The sequence below is a fragment of the Molossus molossus genome, unplaced genomic scaffold, assembly GCF_014108415.1.
Source record: "Molossus molossus isolate mMolMol1 unplaced genomic scaffold, mMolMol1.p scaffold_m16_p_12, whole genome shotgun sequence".
NCBI classification, from domain to species: domain Eukaryota; kingdom Metazoa; phylum Chordata; class Mammalia; order Chiroptera; family Molossidae; genus Molossus; species Molossus molossus.
In genome coordinates, this window is record NW_023425347.1 from 8,182,945 (window position 1) to 8,202,366 (window position 19,422).

General features: G+C 42.5%; 1 long non-coding RNA gene across 4 annotated transcripts in view; it reads left to right on the forward strand.

Annotated features, from left to right (window-relative positions):
• The window catches only part of LOC118626345, a 209,221-nt gene that overhangs the window by 61,890 nt on the left and 127,909 nt on the right, over positions 1-19,422 (forward strand). For all 4 annotated transcript variants that reach the window (XR_004958899.1, XR_004958898.1, XR_004958900.1 and 1 more), the window contains one exon: positions 9,679-9,914. This is a non-coding gene — a long non-coding RNA (uncharacterized LOC118626345). The remainder of the gene's footprint in view (positions 1-9,678; positions 9,915-19,422) is intronic.

Sequence of the window (19,422 nt, forward strand, 5' to 3'; positions counted from 1 at the left end):
GCCTTTATAACTGAAAGACAATAAATTTCTTTTCTTTTTATTAAAATTTTTTAACGTTTCTGATTGGTGTTTCAGGCTTCTTAGGGTAAATTCCTTGAAGTGGGATCACTGACATATGTACCCCCATGTTTGTAGCAGCACTATTTACAATATAGCTAAGATGGAAGCAGCCCAAATGTCCATCAGTAGACGAACGGATAAAAAAAGCAGTGGTACATATACACAATGGAGTACTATGCAGCTGTAAGAAAGAAAGATCTCTTATCCTTTGAGATGACATGAAGGGACCTGGAAAGTATTATCCTAAGCAAAACAAGTCAAACAGAGAAAGACAAGTATCATAGGACCTCACTTATTTGTAGAATATAATGAACATAACCGTCTGAGGAATGGGATAGTCCCAGAGATGTGGAAGTGGGGTACAGACTTACAATCCCCAGAAGAGGGGGTGGTGGGGAGAGATAAACCACAGAACTTATATGCATGTATGTGTGAACAATAGACACGGACAACAAAACTGGGGACAGGGCGGGGAGGGAGGGGGAGAGGGGAATCAGTGGGGGAAAAAGGAGAAACATCTGTAACAAAAATAAAGTATTTTAAAAAAATAAAATTTTTTAATGTTGACATTATTGCAGGTATCCCCCTTTTTCTTCTCCTTTGCCGGCCTCCAACCACCCCTACCTCCCAATTCCTTAGCTTTCACCAAACTATTGTCAATGTCCATGGGGCATGCATATATGTTCTTTAATCCCTTCATCTTTCTCTCTTTCTCTCTTTCTCTCTTTCCCTCTTTCTCTCTTTCTCTCTTTCTCTCTTTCCCTCCCTCTCTCTTTCCCTCCCTCCCTCCCTCCCTCCCTCCCTCCCTCCCTCCCTCCCTCCCTCCCTCCCTCCCTCCCTCCCTCCCTTCCTTCCTTCCTTCCTTCCTTCCTTCCTTCCTTCCTTCCTTCCTTCCTTCCTTCCTTCCTTCCTTCCTTCTTTCTTCCTTCTCCTCACCAGAGGACATTTTTCTATTCTTTGTTTAGATAGAGCAGGAGGGAGAGAGAAGAGAGAGAGAGAAACATTGACGTGAAAGGGACACATCGAGTGGCTGCCACCCGACAACCCAACCAGGGAAGGGGACAAACTGCAAACGAGGTACATGCCCTCAGCAGGAATCGAACCCAGGTCTCTCTGGATCACAGACCGACGCTCTAACCGCTGAGCCAAACTGGCTATGGCCCTTCACCTTCTTTATCCAGTCACCTCCACCCCCATTCACGGAGGCACTGGCCAGTCTGTTCCATGTGTCCATGCTTCTGGTTTCATTTTGTTCCTCCCTTTATTTTGTTCATTGAGTCCACATATAAGTAAGATCATATAATATTTGTCTTTCTCTGATTGGCTTATTTCAGCATAATAATCTCCAGGTCCATCCATGCTGTCTCAAAGGGTAAAAGATCCTTCTTTTTTTTATAGCTGCATAGTATTCCATTGTGTAAATGTACCATGGCTTCTTTTTTTTTTTTTCCTCACCCAAGGACATTTTTCCATTTTTTTGTACAGATAGAGTGGGAGGGAGAGAGAGGAAGAGAGAGAGAGAGAGAAACATCGACGTGAAAGGGATACATCGAGTGGCTGCCACCCGCACGACCAACCAGGGCTGGGGACAAACTGCAACCGAAGTACATGCCCTTAGCGGGAATCGAACCAGGGTCTCTCCTGACCGCAGGTGGACGCTCTAACCGCTGAGCCAAACCGGCCAGGGCACCATGGCTTCTTTATTTACTCGTCTGCTGATGGGCACTTGGATGGACTGTTTCCACATCTTAGCTATTACAAATAATGCTGCTATAAACATAGGGGTGCATATACATTTTCTGATTGGTGTTTTGGGATTCTTAGGATATATACCCAGAAGTGGGATTGCTGGGTCAAAAGGCAGTTCCATTTTTAATTTTTTGAGGAAACTCCAAGAGTTGTATACGTTCTTTATATATTTTGAAAATTAATTCCTTATAAGATGTATTATTGGCAAATATGTTCTCCCATACAGTGGGTTCTCTTTCCATTTTGTTGATAGTTTCTTTTGCTGTGTTGAAGCTTTTAAGTTTGATGTAGTCCCATTTGTTTATTTTTTCCTTTGTTTCTCTTGCCCTAGGAGATGTATCAGTGGAAATTCTGCTACGTGAGATTTCTGAGATTTTACTGCCTATGTTTTATTCTAGGATTTTTTATGATTTCATGTCTTTTGTCCATTTTAAATTCAGTCTTGTGTATGGTGTATGTTGGTGGTCTAGTTTCACTTTTTTGCATGTGCCTGTCCAATTTCCCAACACCATTTATTGACGATCTTTACTCCATTGTATGCTCTTTCCACCTTTGTCAAGTATTAATTGACCATAGAGGTGTGGATTCATTTCTGGGCTCTTCCATTGTATGCTCTTTCCACCTTTGTCAAGTATTAATTGACCATAGAGGTGTGGATTCATTTCTGGGCTCTCTGCTCTGTTCCATTGGACTATATGCCTGTTTTTATGCGAATACCAGTCTGCTTTGATTACAGTGGCCTTGTAGTATAGTTTGATATCTGGTATTGTGATCCCTCCAACTTTGTTTTTCTTTCTCAAGATTGCAGTAGCTATTTGTTTTGTTCATATACATTTTTGGAATAATTTTTCTAGTTCTTTGAAATATGCCATTGATATTTTAATAGGTCTTTCATTGAATCTATAGATTGCTTTACGTAGTATGAACATTTTAATGATATATAGTTCTCTGAGTACAGGACTTTTATCTCCTTGATTAAATTTATTCCTAGGTAACTTATTTTGTTGTTGCAACAATAAATTGTGTTGTTCCTTAGTTTCTCTTTGTGATAGTTCACTATTGATGTATAAAAATGCCATCGATTTCTGTATGTTGTTTTTGTCTTGTAACTTTGCTGAATTCATTTATTAAATCTAGTAGTGTTTTGGTAGTCTTTGGGTTTTTCTATATACAATATCATCTCATCTGCAAATGACAATTTTACTTCTGCCTTTCCAATTTGCATGCCTTTAATTTCTTCTTGTCTGATCACTATGGCTAGGACTACCAGTACTATGTTGAATAAAAGTTGTCAAAGTGAACAACCCTGTCTTGTTCCTGATCTTAAGGAAAATGCTTCTAGTCTTTGCCCATTGAGTATGATGTTGGCTGTAGGCTTTTCATATATGGCCTTTATTATGTTGAAGTATGATCCTTTTATTCCCACTTTGCTGAGAGTTTTTATCATAAATGGGTGCTAGATTTTATTGAATATTTTTTTGCATCTATTGATATGATCATGTGATTTTTATCTTTCATTTTATTTGTGTGATGTGTCACATTTATTGATTTGTAAATATTGTACCAGCCTTGCATCACCAGAATAAATCCCACTTGATCATGGTGTATAATTTTTTTTTAAATTGCTAATATTTTGTTGAGGATTTTGGCATCTATGTTCATCAGGGATATTGACTTATAATTTACTTTCTTTGTTGTGTCTTTACCTGGTTTTGGAATTAGGATAATGTTGGCCTCATAAAAAGAGCTTGAAAGCCTTCCCTCCTCTTGAATTTTTTGGAATAGTTTGAGGAGGATAGGTGTTTTTCTTTTTCGAATGTTTGTTAAAATTCACTTGTGAAGCCATGTGATCCAGGGCTTTTGTTTGCTAGAAGTTTTTTTGATTACTGCTTCAATTTCATTAGTTGTTTTTTGGCCTATTCAGGTGTTCTGCTTCTTTCTGATTTTGTTTTTGAAAATTGCATATATTTTAGGATTTGTCTATTTCAGCCAGGTTGTCTATTTTGTTGGCATATTTTCTCACAATCATTTGTATTTCTGTGATGCCTGTTGTTACCTCTTCTCTTTCATTTCTGATTATATTTATTTAGGCCTGTTCTCTTTGTTTCTTAATAGGTCTGGTTAAAGGTTCATCAATCTTGTTTATTTTTTCAGAGATCCAGCTTTTGGTTTCATTGATCTTTTGTATTTTATGAAAATTTCTATGTCATTTATTCCTGCTCCGATTAAAAAAAAATTTTTTTTCTTTATTGATTTTAAAGAGAGCCCTGGCCGGTTTGGCTCAGCGGTTGGAGCGTCGGCCTGCAGTACAGAGAGACCCGTTCGGCACGTACCTCGGTTGCAGTTTGTCCCTGGCACTGGTTGGTCGTGCGGGTGGCAGCCACTTGATGTGTCCCTTCACATCGATGTTTCTCTCTCTCCCTCCCGCTCTATCTGAACAAAAAATGGAAAAATGTCCTTGGGTGAGGATAAAAAAAAAAAAAAGAGAAAGGAAGTGAGATGGAGAGAGAGATAGAACCGTCGATGAGAGAGAACATCTCCTGCATGACCCCTACGGGGGATTGGTCCCACAGCCTGGGAATGTGCCCTGACCAGAAATCAAACTGATAACCTCTTGGTGCACGGGTTGATGTTCAACCACTGAGCCACACCAGCTAGGCTCTGCTCTGATTTTTATTATTTCCTTCCTTCTACTTTGGGTTTCTCCTGCTGTTCCTTTAGGTGTACGGTTAGATTGTTTATTAGAGATATTTCTTGCTTCTTGAGGTAGACTTGTAATGCTATGAACATCCTTCTCAGGACTGCCTTTGCTCTGTCCCATTGATTTTGCACGGTTTTGTGTTCATTTTCGTTTGTTTCCAGATAATTTTTGATTTCTTCCTTTATCTTATTGGTAAACTATTCATTGTTTAACAACATGCTACTTAGCCTCTACGTGTTTGAATATTTTTGAGGTTTTTTTTTTTATTTTTATCGTGGTTGATTTTTAATTTCATGCCATTTTGATCCAAGAAGATACTTGATATGATTTCGGTACTCTTAAATTTATTGAGATCTCTTTTGTGTCCTGATATGTGGTCTATCTTTGAGAATGTTTTATGTGCACTTGAGGAGAATGTATATTCTGAAACTTTGGAATGAAATGTTCTGTAAGTATCTGTTAAATACATCTGACCTAGTGTGTCATTAAAGGTGCTGTTTCCTTATTTATATTTTATCTAGAAGATCTATCTAGTAATGACAGTGGGATGTTAAAGTCACTTAGTATGACTGTATTGCTGTCAATCTCTCCCTTAAAGTCCACCATTTTTATTTTACATATTTAGTTGCTCCTATAATGGGTGCATTTATGTTTATAAGAGTTATATCCTTTGTTGGACTGATTCCTTTATTATTATGTCATGACCTTCTTTGTCTCTTATTATGGCCTTCATTTTAAAGTCTATTTTTGTAAGATGTAAGTCTTGCTACTCTAGCTTTTTTTTCGGGAGGGGTGTTCTATTTGCATGGGATATATATATTTTTTATCACATCGAGTGGCCACTTCCTTCCTGCACAACCCCTACTGGGGCCAGGGACAAACTGCAGCGAGGTACGTGCCCTTAGCGAGAACCAAACCTGGGTCTCTCTGGACCACAGGCAGAGGCTCTAACCACTGAGAAAAACTGGCTAGGGCTGCATGGAATATTTTTTTCCATCCTTTTACTTTAAGCCTATGTGTATCTTTTGTTCTGAAATGGGTTTCTTACAGATAGCATATATATGGGTACCCTATGTCTTTTGATTGGAGCATTTAATCCATTTACACGTAAGGTTATTACTGATAGGTACTTATTTATTGCCATTTTTAAAATGCTATTTTCCTTTCTCTATATATTAATCTTCCTCTTTTTTTTTTTTTTTTTAATCCTCACTCGAGGACATTTTTCCATTCTTTTATTCAGATAGAGTGGGAGGGAGAGAGAGAAAAAAAAATTGATGCAAAAGGGACACATAGAATGGCTGCCACCTGCATGACCCAAACCGCAACCGAAGTACATGCCCTTAGTGGGAACCAAACCTGGGTCTCTCTGGACCACAGGCCGACACTCTAACTGCTGAGCCAAACCGGCCAGGGCTATTTCTTCTTCCTCTTAAAGTAGTCTCTTTAGCATTTCTTACAATGCTAATTTGGTGGTAATGAACTCCTTTAGTCTTCTTTTGCCTGGGAATCTCTTTATTTTACTTTCTATTTTAAATGATAGCCTTGCTGGATAGAGCAGTGTTGGTTGCAGGTTCTTGCTTTTCATTACTTTGAATATGCCATACCAATCCTTTCTGGCCTGAAGTGTTTCTGTTGAGAGACCAGCTGACAGCCTTATCAGAACACCCTTGTAGATATCTGACTGTTTCTTTCTTGCTGCCTTTAAGATTCTGTTTGTGTTTCATCTTGGCCATTTTAATTATGATATGTCTTGGTGTTGGTCTCTTTGTGTTTATCTTGTTTGGTACTCTCTGTAATTCCTGAATTTGTATGACATTTTCCTTCACCAGGGTAGGGAAGTTTCTTGTTATTCTTTCTTTAAACAGGTTCTCTATCTCCTGCTCACTTTCTTCTCCTTCTAGTATCCCTATAATCCAGATGTTGGTGTGTTTCATATTGTCCCAAAGTTCCCTTAAACCATTCTTATGCTTTTTAATTATTTTGTCTTTTATTCTGTTCTGTTCAAGTGATTTTTAAAAATTTTGTCTTCTAATTCACTGATTTGATCCTCTGCCTCATCGAGTCCACTGGCAATTCCTTCTAGTGTACTCTATATTTCAGATACAGCATTTTTCATGTCTGACTGATTATTTTTCATGGTTTCTATATCCCCTTTCATGTTATTGTCTCACTAAGTTCCTTTAGCATTTTATAACCATTACTTCGAATTCTCTATCTGATAAATTGCTTGCTTTCATTTCATTTAACTCTTTTTCTGCAGTTTTCTCCTATTCTTTCATTTGGGGACTGTTTCTTTGTCTCCCCATTTTGGCTGTCTCTTTGTGTTTGTTTCTATGTATTAGATAGGACTGCTATGACTCCCAGTCTTGGTGGCGTGACCTTCTATTATAGATGTCCTCTGGTTCCCAGTGCAGTCTCCTTGATCTCCCGAGCTGGGTGCCCTAGGAGTGTCTCTTGTGTGGGTTGTTTGGACCCTCCTGTTGTAATTACATCTTAATTGCTGTTGGCCCTTTTGTGACTGGGATCAACCCTACAGCTGGCTAAACTATTAGATTCAACCCCAACCCTGTTGCGCAAAGTGCTGTGAAGGTTCAGTCTCAAGGTGTCTTGATCTCTCAGTGGCACAATTGTTAATCCTTCAGGCTGGGTTTCTATAGAGGTGAACCTTAATCACCATGTATGAGACACTGTGAAGATGCTCCCCCCAAGGAGGAATTGTTCCCAGCAGGGTCTAGGGCCTGCCAGGATCCACCTTTGGGTGTGCCTTCTGTCTAGTTGGGTCAAGTTCTGGTGTGGTCTGAGGCCCACCAATCATTGTGATGATTCTGGGTCCTTTTGGGTTCTTTTGGGTGGGTTTCAGATGCAGGTTGCTATCAGACATTGTGTGTAACTGTGTGTAGTTACCACTCTGTTCACTTGTGTCAGCATCTGCCAGGACTGTGTGTTCATGGGAGGGACCAATATATGTAAATGGGTTGGTTTCTTTCAGCTTTGAGCTGGGGGAAGATCTGTAGGCTGTCTGAGGCTCCCTGAGGTCCGTCTCCATCTGTCAGCTACTTTGCCCCACCCCCATCCCCGAGGTTACCTGGTCTTCCTCCAGTGCCTTCCAAAGAGAAACTTTAAGATGGACCCAAACTAGCCTAACTCAGGCTAGTGGGCCCCCAGCTTAAAGATTACACAGCCAGGCACTCAATGAGGGGAAATTAGTTTCTGCTTCAAAGCCAAACTCCTCAGTCTTTACCTGAGACTCCAACCTGCTTGCTGCAGGTTCAGGTTGGGTACAGGCTGCAGTTTTCTCTGCAGGAACAGTTTCAGCTGCCCTGGGCTCAGGGGGATTGATCAAAAGAGTCTCCCAGTTGAGAATGTTGCCATCCCAGCCTGCAGGAGGGTGCTAAGCACTTCCTGTTGGTTCAAGACAATAGCCTCTGAGGGTCTCACACTTGGAATGTCTCACTCTGAGCTGCTCTCCCATCCTCCACAGAAGAGCACCCTGCAGTGGATTTCGATGACTTCACAGAGCTGAGCCAAACAGTCTCCTGTTGGGGATGGTGTTTGTAGCCTGCAGGAGGGGGAGATGGAACTCTACCTCTCCTTTCTGGGAATGTTTGGCTGAACTCACAGGGAGCTCGAATCAGCCTCCCCAAAATACAGTAATAAAGCCCAGCACTCACTTGTCTGTCTCCCTGATAGAAACCTTCCTGGAGAATACAGTCCAAAAATCCTACCTCTGTGTGGAACCATTGCCCTCATGCCACAGGATCAAGCAGGAAGGGTTACAAAATCAATCTCACACAGGACTCTGATCTCTCCATACAGCTGGTCTCAATGAAGCAGGGGCCAAAATTCCCAACTCCACTTGTGTTCCCAACTCTCTGCAGTATGGGCTTAAAAATAGCCAGGAGGCTCCACAGGTGGGGGAAGGAATTGAATCCTTTCCCCTTCCACCATGCCAAACAGTTTAGTCACTAACTGGAGCTCTGTACAATGCCTCTAGAGAAAATAGAGGGTCCCTCAAAGTAACAGCTGGGTGCAGCCCACAGGCCCCTCTGCTGGACTGATGCACTGCAACACCACCTATCCAGCAGTCAGAGCCTGAGCAAACTTCTCAAGCTAGGACTGTTAACAATAGGTGCACTCCATCACTGGGAAGGTACGGTCCTAGTCTCCCAGGCAGACAAAATTCCCCAGTTCCCTTCGTTTGATGCTACACAGGCTCTTCTTCCAGTCTCTACTGCTTTGGGTTTGGGATCCTTGCGTGGGGTTGAGACCCCACACTCCCAAGGGGAGGGAGCTTTTCAGGCAATATCACTCGACTTCTCAGCCACATACCTGCTGCAGGGGGGCTCCCCATTTCTGTGACTGCCCTCCTCTTACCAGTCTCTATGTTTTTTCTTCAGTGTGCCTTAGATATCCAATGAGCTATACTTCTCTTGGTTTTTCAAGTTGATTACATAGTATTTTAGCTGTAAATCCAGTCCCTGGCCGAGAACAAGGGCACATGGCCTCTGGCTACTCCACAGACATTTTGCTTCCCCCTCTGAGACAATAAATTTCTGTTTCAGCCACTTAGACTGTGGTACTTTATTATAGCAACCATAGGGAAGTAATCCACTTATGCTGACTTTTATCTATTTTACATCCAAACTGCCAGTGATCCATCAGCCACTGTCATCCCTGATCCTCAGAGCCTACAGGCCAAACACTTCATGGGCCACCAGCCGGTCCATAGACTGGCTGCTCAGGGGTTAGAAGCCCAGTGCTAATTCTATCAGCTGTGGGCAGGGTAGGGGCGGATCCCCTGGCCAACTTTCTTTGCAAGGCTGAAGTATTTCCTGGAATGGTCACAGAGGGATCTCACTCTCATGTAGTCCGTCAGTCAGTCTTGAGCACTCCCCATAGCCAGCACTTGGCATAGGACACTGTGGGAACTAAATTATTCTTATCATTATTAAACCATCCAGTAGACATTTGAAGACTGATTGGTAGAGATGAAATCTCAGTAGAGCCTTTAGGGGCCACCTCTCTCCAGGTATCCACTTATAGTCCACGTTCTTCAGCCGGTTATGGTAAGATCCAGCCCCTTTCTGCCCTAAACTCAAATCCAACTTTAAGAGCTTCATGAATAATACAAACTTTACTGATGGCTTTTTTTTTTTTTTTTTTAGGGAAATGGAGGAAAAGCTTGATTGTCCCCCAAGAGGCAACCTACTTTAATGTAACTTCTCAACTTCTCTCTCCCTTTGGACATTGCCAAATCCCTCCTTAATCTTCAATGCCTTAATTTTCAATACTTAAAATGTTGGCAGTAGTATATCCCACTCCATCAAACAAGAGCCAGTGAACAGTACTGTTCAGCAGCTCCAGCCTGAGGCCACCCAGAGCACACCTATGCTCAGACAAGGTGGGTTCATTACTGTTTGCAATGAGTGAAAGGCTAACTATGAGGAAGGGCACGGGATCTCAGTGAGAAGGTGTTAGAAAAGAACTATGATGGGATTTGGGATTTTGTTGGAGGATCTGGGGGAGTGTTGAAGGAAGCTGTGATTGGCTCTAGATTGGAGATTGAATGCTGTCAGAAAGTGGGGACAATTCTTTGACTGGGCAATTCTTTGATAAGTCTTCTTTATAAGGAGGGGAGACTCAAACAAGATAAAGCTGTAATTGACAAAGTAGAAGTCACTCATTTTAGCCAAAAGGGGCATTTTGGGGGAGTAGTTTTGTGGGCAGCACAGTGACCTTATTTTTGTCTATACTTAGACCAAATTATGAAGTAGTCTTTCCTTATCTCCTTTTATTGTTGTTTCAGAGTGACATCAGGGGTTGGTGTTCTGTGCTGTGACTTGTGTCTAATAAGAGAATGGTACAGCTAGTCCAGTCTGTGGTGTCAGGGACAGCTCTTTAAATTTTTTCAGCACTCAGCAAGAGAAATACCTGTGGCTTTTCACCTGATCCCTTTTGCTTGTTGTTTCTCAAGCATAGCTCTGGGCAGGGGTGAGAGGCCTCAGTTTTTGTAACTTATTTTATGTGGCAGGTGAGGGGCATGCAATAGGGGCTTTATAACGAAATACCAGGATGGTGTCTATTTGGATACTATTCCGTTGATTTGGTCAACATCCATTTATCAAAGGGACTACCTAGGATATGAGGAATTCCATAATGGACAATCCCCAATCCCCAAGATATCAAAGTGTTTATTACATTTGTGGGGGTGGAGGGTTATTAATTTTCCAGGGCTGCCATAACTAATACCTCAGACTGTGGGGCTTAAACTATGGAAATTTATTTTCTCACAGTTCTAGAGGCTGAAAATCTAAGATCAAGGTGTCAGTAGGGTTGGTTCCTCGGAGGCCCCTCTCCTTGGCTTGCAAATGGCCACCTTCTCCCCATATCTTCACATGGTCTTTCCTCTGTGTGTATGTCCTGATTTCTTCTTTTCATAAGGACACCTCTCATGTTGGATTAGGTGTCCTAATGACCTAATTATCTCTTGGGGTTAGGGCTTCAACACAATCGAGCCCATAATAGAGTGTCAGAAAAAGAAAGAAAAGAGTGCTTTCAAGTGTCCCTGAGTTCAAGGTAGAAACATGTGAGGTGCTGGTTCAAGGAGGGAAGAGGAGTCATTACAGGCTGAGGGAGCAGGTCTCAGAAACCCCTTGGAGGAGTGATGATGAGCTAAGCCTTCACAGATGCGTACTTACTCCTGTGGGCATGGGGCCAGGTGGAAGAAGAGTTAGAGCTTTCTAACCATCAGAAGGGGAATAGCTGTGTGAAAGGAAGTTCAAGGCACCTCTTGTTCCCCTGTAAAGTCTTTGGGCCAGAGTTTAGGGGTACAACTACTCCTTATTAAATGATTGATTCTGGGAGAATTGTGTGAAATAGATCCTAGTACCTGGCTTGGCAGTCACACTAAGAGTGTGCCCCCTCTGTTTCATTGTGTCTGTCTATCCCACACCTCTCCACCCCTCAGCACCTAGCACAGGCCTCTGAACAGGACTCAGATCTCAGCTTCACCACCTGCCAGCTGGGTAATCTTGGGCGGGTTACTTAGCTCAGTTTTCCCATCTGGAAGATGGGACAATGTCACCAGTCCCATGGGTCTGCCCTACAGAATATAAAGGTACTTATATAGCTCCCACCTCATCTCCCTTTTTATTTCTTCCACCATAACCACATGGGGAGGCAGGAGATACACTAAGAATAAAGAGCAGGGAAGCGAAAGAATCAGTCCACACACAGTCAGCTTTGTCACACTCTGAGTTGTACAGGACTCAGAGGCTTGTTACATCTGAAAGATAAAAAAGAAAGCATGACTGAGTGTCTTTATAGCTGAGGAACATACAGAGGGCTTCCAATGAGTTATAGAAGTCATTTTGTATTTATATGAAAAGTCAGCTAGGCAACCCTCCCATTTTATGGATAGAAACCGAGGCTCATCTATGAGTTGACCAGTCTTAGTCACAGCAAACACTTGGCAGAGCTGAGAAGAGAATGCAAACTCACACACAAGACATCCCACAGAGCGTGTTTGCTGACTGGGGGCCAGACTTGGGTCACAGAACAAACCACAGTGATCATCTAAATTAAAACGTTTACATTAATTAATACTTGTGCGTGGTCTTTACCACATGACAGGTGTTGTTCTAAGTGCTTTATCCATATTTATTCATTCAGTTCTCTCGACAACACTATGAAATAAGTACCTGTATTACCATAATTCCCATTTTAAGGACAGGAAACTGAGGCACAGTATGTAATTGCCCAGGGTCAGACAGTTGTCAGTGGTGGAGCAGGATTTGGACCAAGGTGGTCTGACGTTCAGAGTCTGTATTCTTAATGGCTATAGTTTTCTGCCTCATAACCAGTGGTTTTCAAAGAGTGGTCCCTGGAATAGCAGCAGCAGCAGCATCACCTGGGAACTTGTTAGAAATGCAGGTTGTTGGGCTAGCCCAGACCTTCTGCAGGTGGGCCTAGCCAGCTGTGTTTTAAGAAGCCCTCCAGGTGATTCTGATGCATGCTCAACTTTGAGAAGGACTGCCCTTCTTCCCCTTCTTCCCTCAGAGCACCTTTGTGGAAGTGGAGAATGAGGCTAGAGAGATCCGTTATCAAGACTTTGGAAGTTTTCTCCAGGACACACTTGGATCACCCCTTCTGAATTTTAATCAGTGCAAGGTCCATTTCTTTCTGCAGAAGGAAACTAGGGGCTCATTTATATTTTTCCTTTTTTCCCCTTGTCTAAGTACCTACCACAGAATGGACCATGGATAATCAATAAGATTTTATGATGCCCCTAAATTACTTGTGTTCCACACAAAGCTAGCGAGCCTGAAAGTAATAGATCCCTGATGGGAAAAGCCTTCCTGGATGGAGACTGTGTTTGTGGGAGAGGAAAAGAGGATCTGTGGTGTGATGAGGGGTTCAAACACTCAGAACCTGGCCTGCTGCAACCCTGGTCTCCTACATTTCTTTCCCTCCCTCCCTCCCTCCCTCCCTCCCTCCCTCCCTCCCTCCCTCCCTCCTCCCTTCCTTCCTTCCTTCCTTCCTTCCTTCCTTCCTTCCTTCCTTCCTTCCTTCCTTCCTTCCCACCATTCAAATTTCATTATATTTTAAATGACTGAAATAGGATAACTGCATTAATTTGGAGTGTTATCCTTAAGAACAGAGATAAAAACTTGAATCAGAAAAAAAATAAAAAACAGAACAAAAAGGACACTAGTTAGCTTATCAAGGATTTGACTATTCTTTTCTTTTTTGGTAAGGGAAAGAGGATCACACAGGAAAACAAATTTGCGCTGTAGAATGACCATTGATTATTAGTGAACTCTGGTGTCTATTGGAAAAACTAACACCTGCAATGTGCAAACTCGAAAGAACAATTTGGAGGCTTATAAGGGAGACCAACACTGAGCCCCAATAGTGCACCATTCCCGAATGACCAGCCCACCACCTGGGACAGAAAGATTGCACTGGACCTTTTCCATCAGGGAGGGTGGTGATTTCTTCTTGCAACACAGACACTGTTCTGGATGTGGATAAGCCTTCCTGTCTGTAGTTCCTTCACCAGACTGCCGGTGCGGGCCCCAGACACCTCTTCACTGGCATGGTGTTCCACACAGCATTGCTCTGATCACACCTCCCAAGCACATATTTCCAGCAAGTTCCATTGGTGAGGGGCCGCAGCAACTTCTTTGCTACTGACCTAACCGTGGCCATGACCTCACTTGGAGGGTCTAGAGTTCAGCCTGGGTTGGGATGCATGTTGCTTCCCTGGAGATTCTAATTTCAGCCCTCAGGGTCATCACTGCTTGTTATATCTGCATTTCCTACCATTTAAAAAGTCCTCTTTACTTTGTTCTAGTCAATCTCTCATTATTCCCACCTCCTGTTATAGTTAATAATTATTTTCATTAAAGTTTGCCTGTTTCAAATTACTGTGTGTTCTCTGCTTCCTGAATGGACCCAGAGTGATGCACAAGGTGAAAAAAAAAAGGCTTCTCTGACCAGTCCAGGGTCTTTTCCCCCTGCACCCTCTGCCTGGCTGCCCACAGGTGCCCGCCAGTGGTGTAGGGAGGGCTATGGGGACACTCCCTCCAGTGACTTCCCCAACGGCCCAGCGGGTAACTTGCCAGCAACTCTTGCTGACACCCCAAGGGGGCTCCCTCGTGAGTCTCTCTGACACCCCCACAAGAGCCTTTGTGGCCTGTTCAGCCTGCACCAGGGCAAGGAGTTCCCTGCACAGCGGCCCTGGCCTGCAGCTCCTCCCAGATGCCTGACTGGGACTGAGGGAGCAGAGGAGCCCTTGGCCCTGTGCATTGTGCCCACACACTGCCTCAGCCCTGTAAGTAGTGGCCACTCCCCATGGTGGCTATTTCCGTGATCCTAGTGTTTTCTCATTCCCCTGGGAGTGAATCTCTCCTTCCTACTTAATAATTCTCTGTGTTAAATTTTCTCTGTTCAAATTTCTGGTGTGGTTTCTGTCTCCTACAACTCTGAGTGATATATTCACTATCAAGCAGGGCTGGCGGCAGATCACTGAAAGTTTATTTATTATTATCATTGTTATTTTTGGTTAACCCTCACTGGAGGATATTTAGATAGAGTGGGAGGGAGGTGGAGGAGAGAGAAACATTGATGTGAGAGGGACGCATAGATTGGTTGCCTCCCGAAATACCCCAACCAGAGCCGGGGCAGACCTGCAACCCAGGTACATGCCCTTGACCAAGTATCAAACCCATGACCCTTTGATCCAAAGGCTGATGCTCTAACTGCTGAGCCAAACCGTCCAGGGCAGATCATGGAAAGTTTAAACAGAAAGGGATTTAATGCAGAGAATCTGGTATTGGCAGGAACATGAGGATGGCCCCAGGAGTGGGCCTGAGCAGGAAACAGCTATCTAGGAAGTCAAACCAGAAGGACCAATCTACTATCAAACATACATCGCACACTCCACAAATACACACAGAAAGAGAAATTCAAGATTGAGAGTAAACATTCTAGGCATTCTGAAATTTTCTTCCTGTCCCAAAATGGATCCTGTTGCAGACCTCTCTATTGAAGAGCAGTAACAAAAAGCCACATAATAATACTCTATGTTTGGACAAACTCATAGGACTTCCAACAGCACTAAACCATGTGAAACGAAACACAGCTTCCTGAGGTGGGCCTACCAGGCGTTATTCCCAGAGAGGGTCAATAACTCACCCACCATCACATGGGAAGGAGCAGCAGACCTGCAGCTTGAGTTCTGGTGACTTCTTAGCCACAGACTGTAGAGTTCATGAATATTCCAGAAGAGTTATTGGTCTGGAAAAAATTGTGGTCTTGTAACTGGGTTCTAATCATTGAGTATATCATTGTTTCTCTTTCAGTTCAATGCAAGGCCTAAAACTAAGTGAATGTTTGTGAAGAGAACTTCTTTCAAACTTTAGGTCAAATATTGTCTAATGTGCGATGTATGCCATAAAGTTTAATAGATGTGAAAGGGTGTGTGAAGGCTGTCACTCCTGTCTTCTTGCTTTACCTTTCAACATTGACAGGCACATCTAAGAAGGGGGTCCTCTTCTGAGTTATGTGATAAAGCAGCCACAGTAACAGCATTCACCCATACACACCAACTCAGAGCTATAAAAATCCAGAGTACAGTTTTAAAGTTTCTTAAGTTATGTGAGCAAATTCTGAAATAGAAAACAAGGGACAGGTTGGACTCTGTGCTAGCTAGCCTATTTCCAAATAAATCACGTTTAAAAAAAAATTGTCCATTGAGATTTAGAAAACAAGTTGAAAGATACCCTGAGGGAACTCGATGACTCAGACTTGAGACAAGTAAATTACACCTTGGGTTCAGACTAATTCTGTGTGTGCCTCTAAAAAAATATGAAACAAATGTGAAGTTACTGAGAGTTTAATTGGTTTAATGTTTTAATCACTACATTGCAAACCCAAGATGCTAAGCTAGCAAATTTAATTGTGGAAAGAGAATCCAATTGAAGAGTTCATTTATCAGGGAAATATTGACTTTCATTTTCTCTAGGTTTCTATTACAGCAATGAGTAGTCCTATCTCATGGAGACCTTTGTGTCACCAAAGAAACCAAAAGGCTCTGTTTACTTTTGCATCACCGAATTGGGAAGAAAATAGGCAAATTAACTGGGAATCAGCAAGAATGGTTACAACTAGTCCAAAGGGGGAAAACGCACAGAGACCCAATTGGCTGTTTTTTGCATGTCATGTTTATATGAAAGAGTCCCAGGTCACCCTCAAAATAAATCTGTTTTTAAACGAAAGTGATCTAATGGGACATTCTCTATCTGCCTCTGAAATGATGATGGAGATGTGGTCTGTACCAAAACAGTATGATCTCAGAGTCACAGTGGGCAGGAAGATAAGATCTCTCTGGGTCAGTTAAAAATGTATTCTCTAGCTGCTTGGCTCAGTGAATAGAGCACTGTTCCATGGACTAAGAGGTCCCGGTCAGGGCACATGCCTGGGTTGTGGGCTCGACCCCCAGTAGGGGATGTGCAGGAGGCAGCCAATTCATGTTTCTATCTCACATCGATGTTTCTATCTCTCTCCCTTCCTCTCTCTAAAACATCAATAAAAACACACACATATATATTTAGAAAATGTATTCTACAGTCTAGGCCAGTGTGGCTCATTTGTTTGGAGCATCATTTCATACACCAAAAAGTGGTGGGTTTGATTCCCAGTCGGGGCATGCACCCAGGTTGCAGGTTGCATCTCCAGTGGGGTGCATGTGGGGGGGCAGCCTATCAATGTCTCTCTCTCTCTTTCAAACAATAAACATATTCTCAGGTGAGGATGAAAGGAAAACAAAGAAATGATCCTTCCCTTTAATAAAGGTTTTGGGACATTCTGGTATAAAATGACCTCCAGAAGCAGAGTGGAAAGGAAATTTATGGGATGACTAGCTCTGATTCTGGTCTGTGACCAGCTGGAAGGATGGCAGTGGTGGCCATGGGTAAACTCTTTTTATTCTCTGGACCTTGATTTATTCATCTGCAATATGAATGGATTGAACTGATGGTCTCCTAAGGTTGCTTTTATTTTTAACCTTCAGGTCATTTGTGACTATAGAGGTCAAGAGGAAGGTAGGAAAAAGTGGAAGAAGAGGGTGAAATGAAAAGAGAAGTCTGAGGAGGAGGAAAAATGGGAAGAGAGAGGAAAACCCAATATTGTCTTTGTTGAGAATAAAGTATGTGCCTTGACATTCTGCATCCTTAATGGAGGGTTATTAAATGATGGAACCACAGCTGAGTAAAGAGCCCTCAGCAATGCATCTCAAAATAGAAGTCTCGGTATTTATTTAGAAGACGGTAATTTCATTTTCTAGAGAAAATTTTCGGTAAAAAGAGTTTACATGGGCAATTAAATTCTTATCTTTCAACATATCTGCCTAAAAGCTATAAAAATAAGGTCTTATATTTCCTATGATCCAGCACTTTCTAAGGACATATATTACCTAATTCAGTCCTCACAACATTGTAAAGTGAGTACTACCCAACCCCCCTCTTACCGATTATGCAATTGTGGCTCAGAAAGGTTAAGTCATTTCTAGCAACAAGGCAGAAACACAGATTCAAAACAAAATATGTTTTATCCCTAAGCCTGTGTGTTTTACCTCTGAACTCCCAGTCCATGATCTGGTAACAGGAGAGACAGTTACAGAGAGCTCACCAAGCCTCAGACTCAAACAAACAACATGGTCCATTTCTCCATTTCCTTCTCCTTTTTCTGTCTTTGTCTTCTTCATGGTCTTGTTTTTCATCCTCTCCATCTCTGTCTCCTCCCCCACCTCTTTTATCTTCTCCATCTCACACTGAGCTCTGGCTGGTGTGGTTCAGTTGGTTGAGCGTTGTTTCATGCACCAAGAGGTTGCTGGTTGATTTCCTGTCAGGGCACATGCCCAGGTTGCTGGCTCCATCCCCTATGAGGGGCATGCAGGAGGCAGCTGAGGGAACTGATTGATATTTCTCTCTCTCTTTCAATTTCTCTCTCTAAAATCAATAAAAACATTTTTTAAAAATCCCATTGATAAAGAAGGTCCTATGGAGAAATCTTACTCCTACCCTGCCTACCACACTCCTGCCTCCCAGGGCTATCTGTTGTCATTAGTTTCTTTGATAACCCTTCAGTGTTTCTTTATGTAAACACAAGAAAGTGCAAATGCATGTTCTTATTTCCTACTTTCTTTTCCCAAAGTTAGCATACCAAATTATAGCATACTTTGCACTTTTCTGATTTTACTTAGTGATATGTCCAGGAGATCTTTTGATTTAGTTCACATGGCTCTTCATCATTGTTTTTCAGTTACAGGCTATTCCATCCAATGAGTAAATCATAGGTTTGTTTAGCCAGTTCCTAGACATGGACACTTGGACAGTTTTTGTGTGTTTTAGTATCACAAGCAATGCTGCAGGGAATGATCTTGTCACATGTCAATTTCTACTCCTCAGATGTACCCCAAGGAGTGGGGTCACTGAGTCTGAGGGAAACTGCATTTGAAATTTTGATGACTCTCCCTCACAGGGGCTGCACCAGTTGGCAATCCCCTGAGAAAGAACAGCAGCGTCTGCTTCCCTAGCACCCAGGCAACAGAGTGTTTGGTCAACCTTTTGGAGTTTTTCCAATCTGATCCAGGAAAAATTGCATCCTGGTATAGTTTTAGTTTTTATACCTCTGATTATGAGTGAAGGAATTTAGGACCCGGCTGCCTAGAGAAGAGCGCCAGTGTCTGGCATGTGTGGGAGGAAAGCAGGAAGAGTCCCCTGCCCTTGTTTCCTCATCCCTCTTGTGCCTCGGCATGGTGCCCACTGGCCACAGGTGCAGAGGGTGCTGGAGCGTCCACAGGGCAGCTTTCTGAGGCAGAGGAGGGACAGTGAGTGGATCTGATCCCTCTGGGGCTGAGGGTGGGGGTGGAGGAAGAGATCCAGCCCAGTTCTGGGGTGCCTCTGGCAGTATTTACATGGTTTTACTTTTTGCATTTAAAACTTTGATCCACTGGAGTTTTCTCTTGATACACTAAGTGTAGTATGGTTCTGACTTTACCTTTTCTTTACGACTATCCACTTGTCCCAGTGCTGTTTATGACAAGTCCACCTTTACCCTTTATTAGAATGTCCATATTTGTCATATTTTAATTTCCCATGCTCATTTGGGTCTGTTTCTGGATGTTCTCTTCCATTCCACTGGGCTTTGTGTATGTTTGTATGTACCATTCTTTAATAATTACCAAGGCCTTATGATGCCTTTTAAGAACGGAAAACCAATTCTGCTGCATTGTTCTTCTATTTGAAGGTTTTCCTGGGCTGTGCTTGCTTTTTAATTTTATTTATTTTTAATTTTTTTAAAAATCATCACCTGTGGATGTGTTTTATTGATTTCAGAGAGAGAGG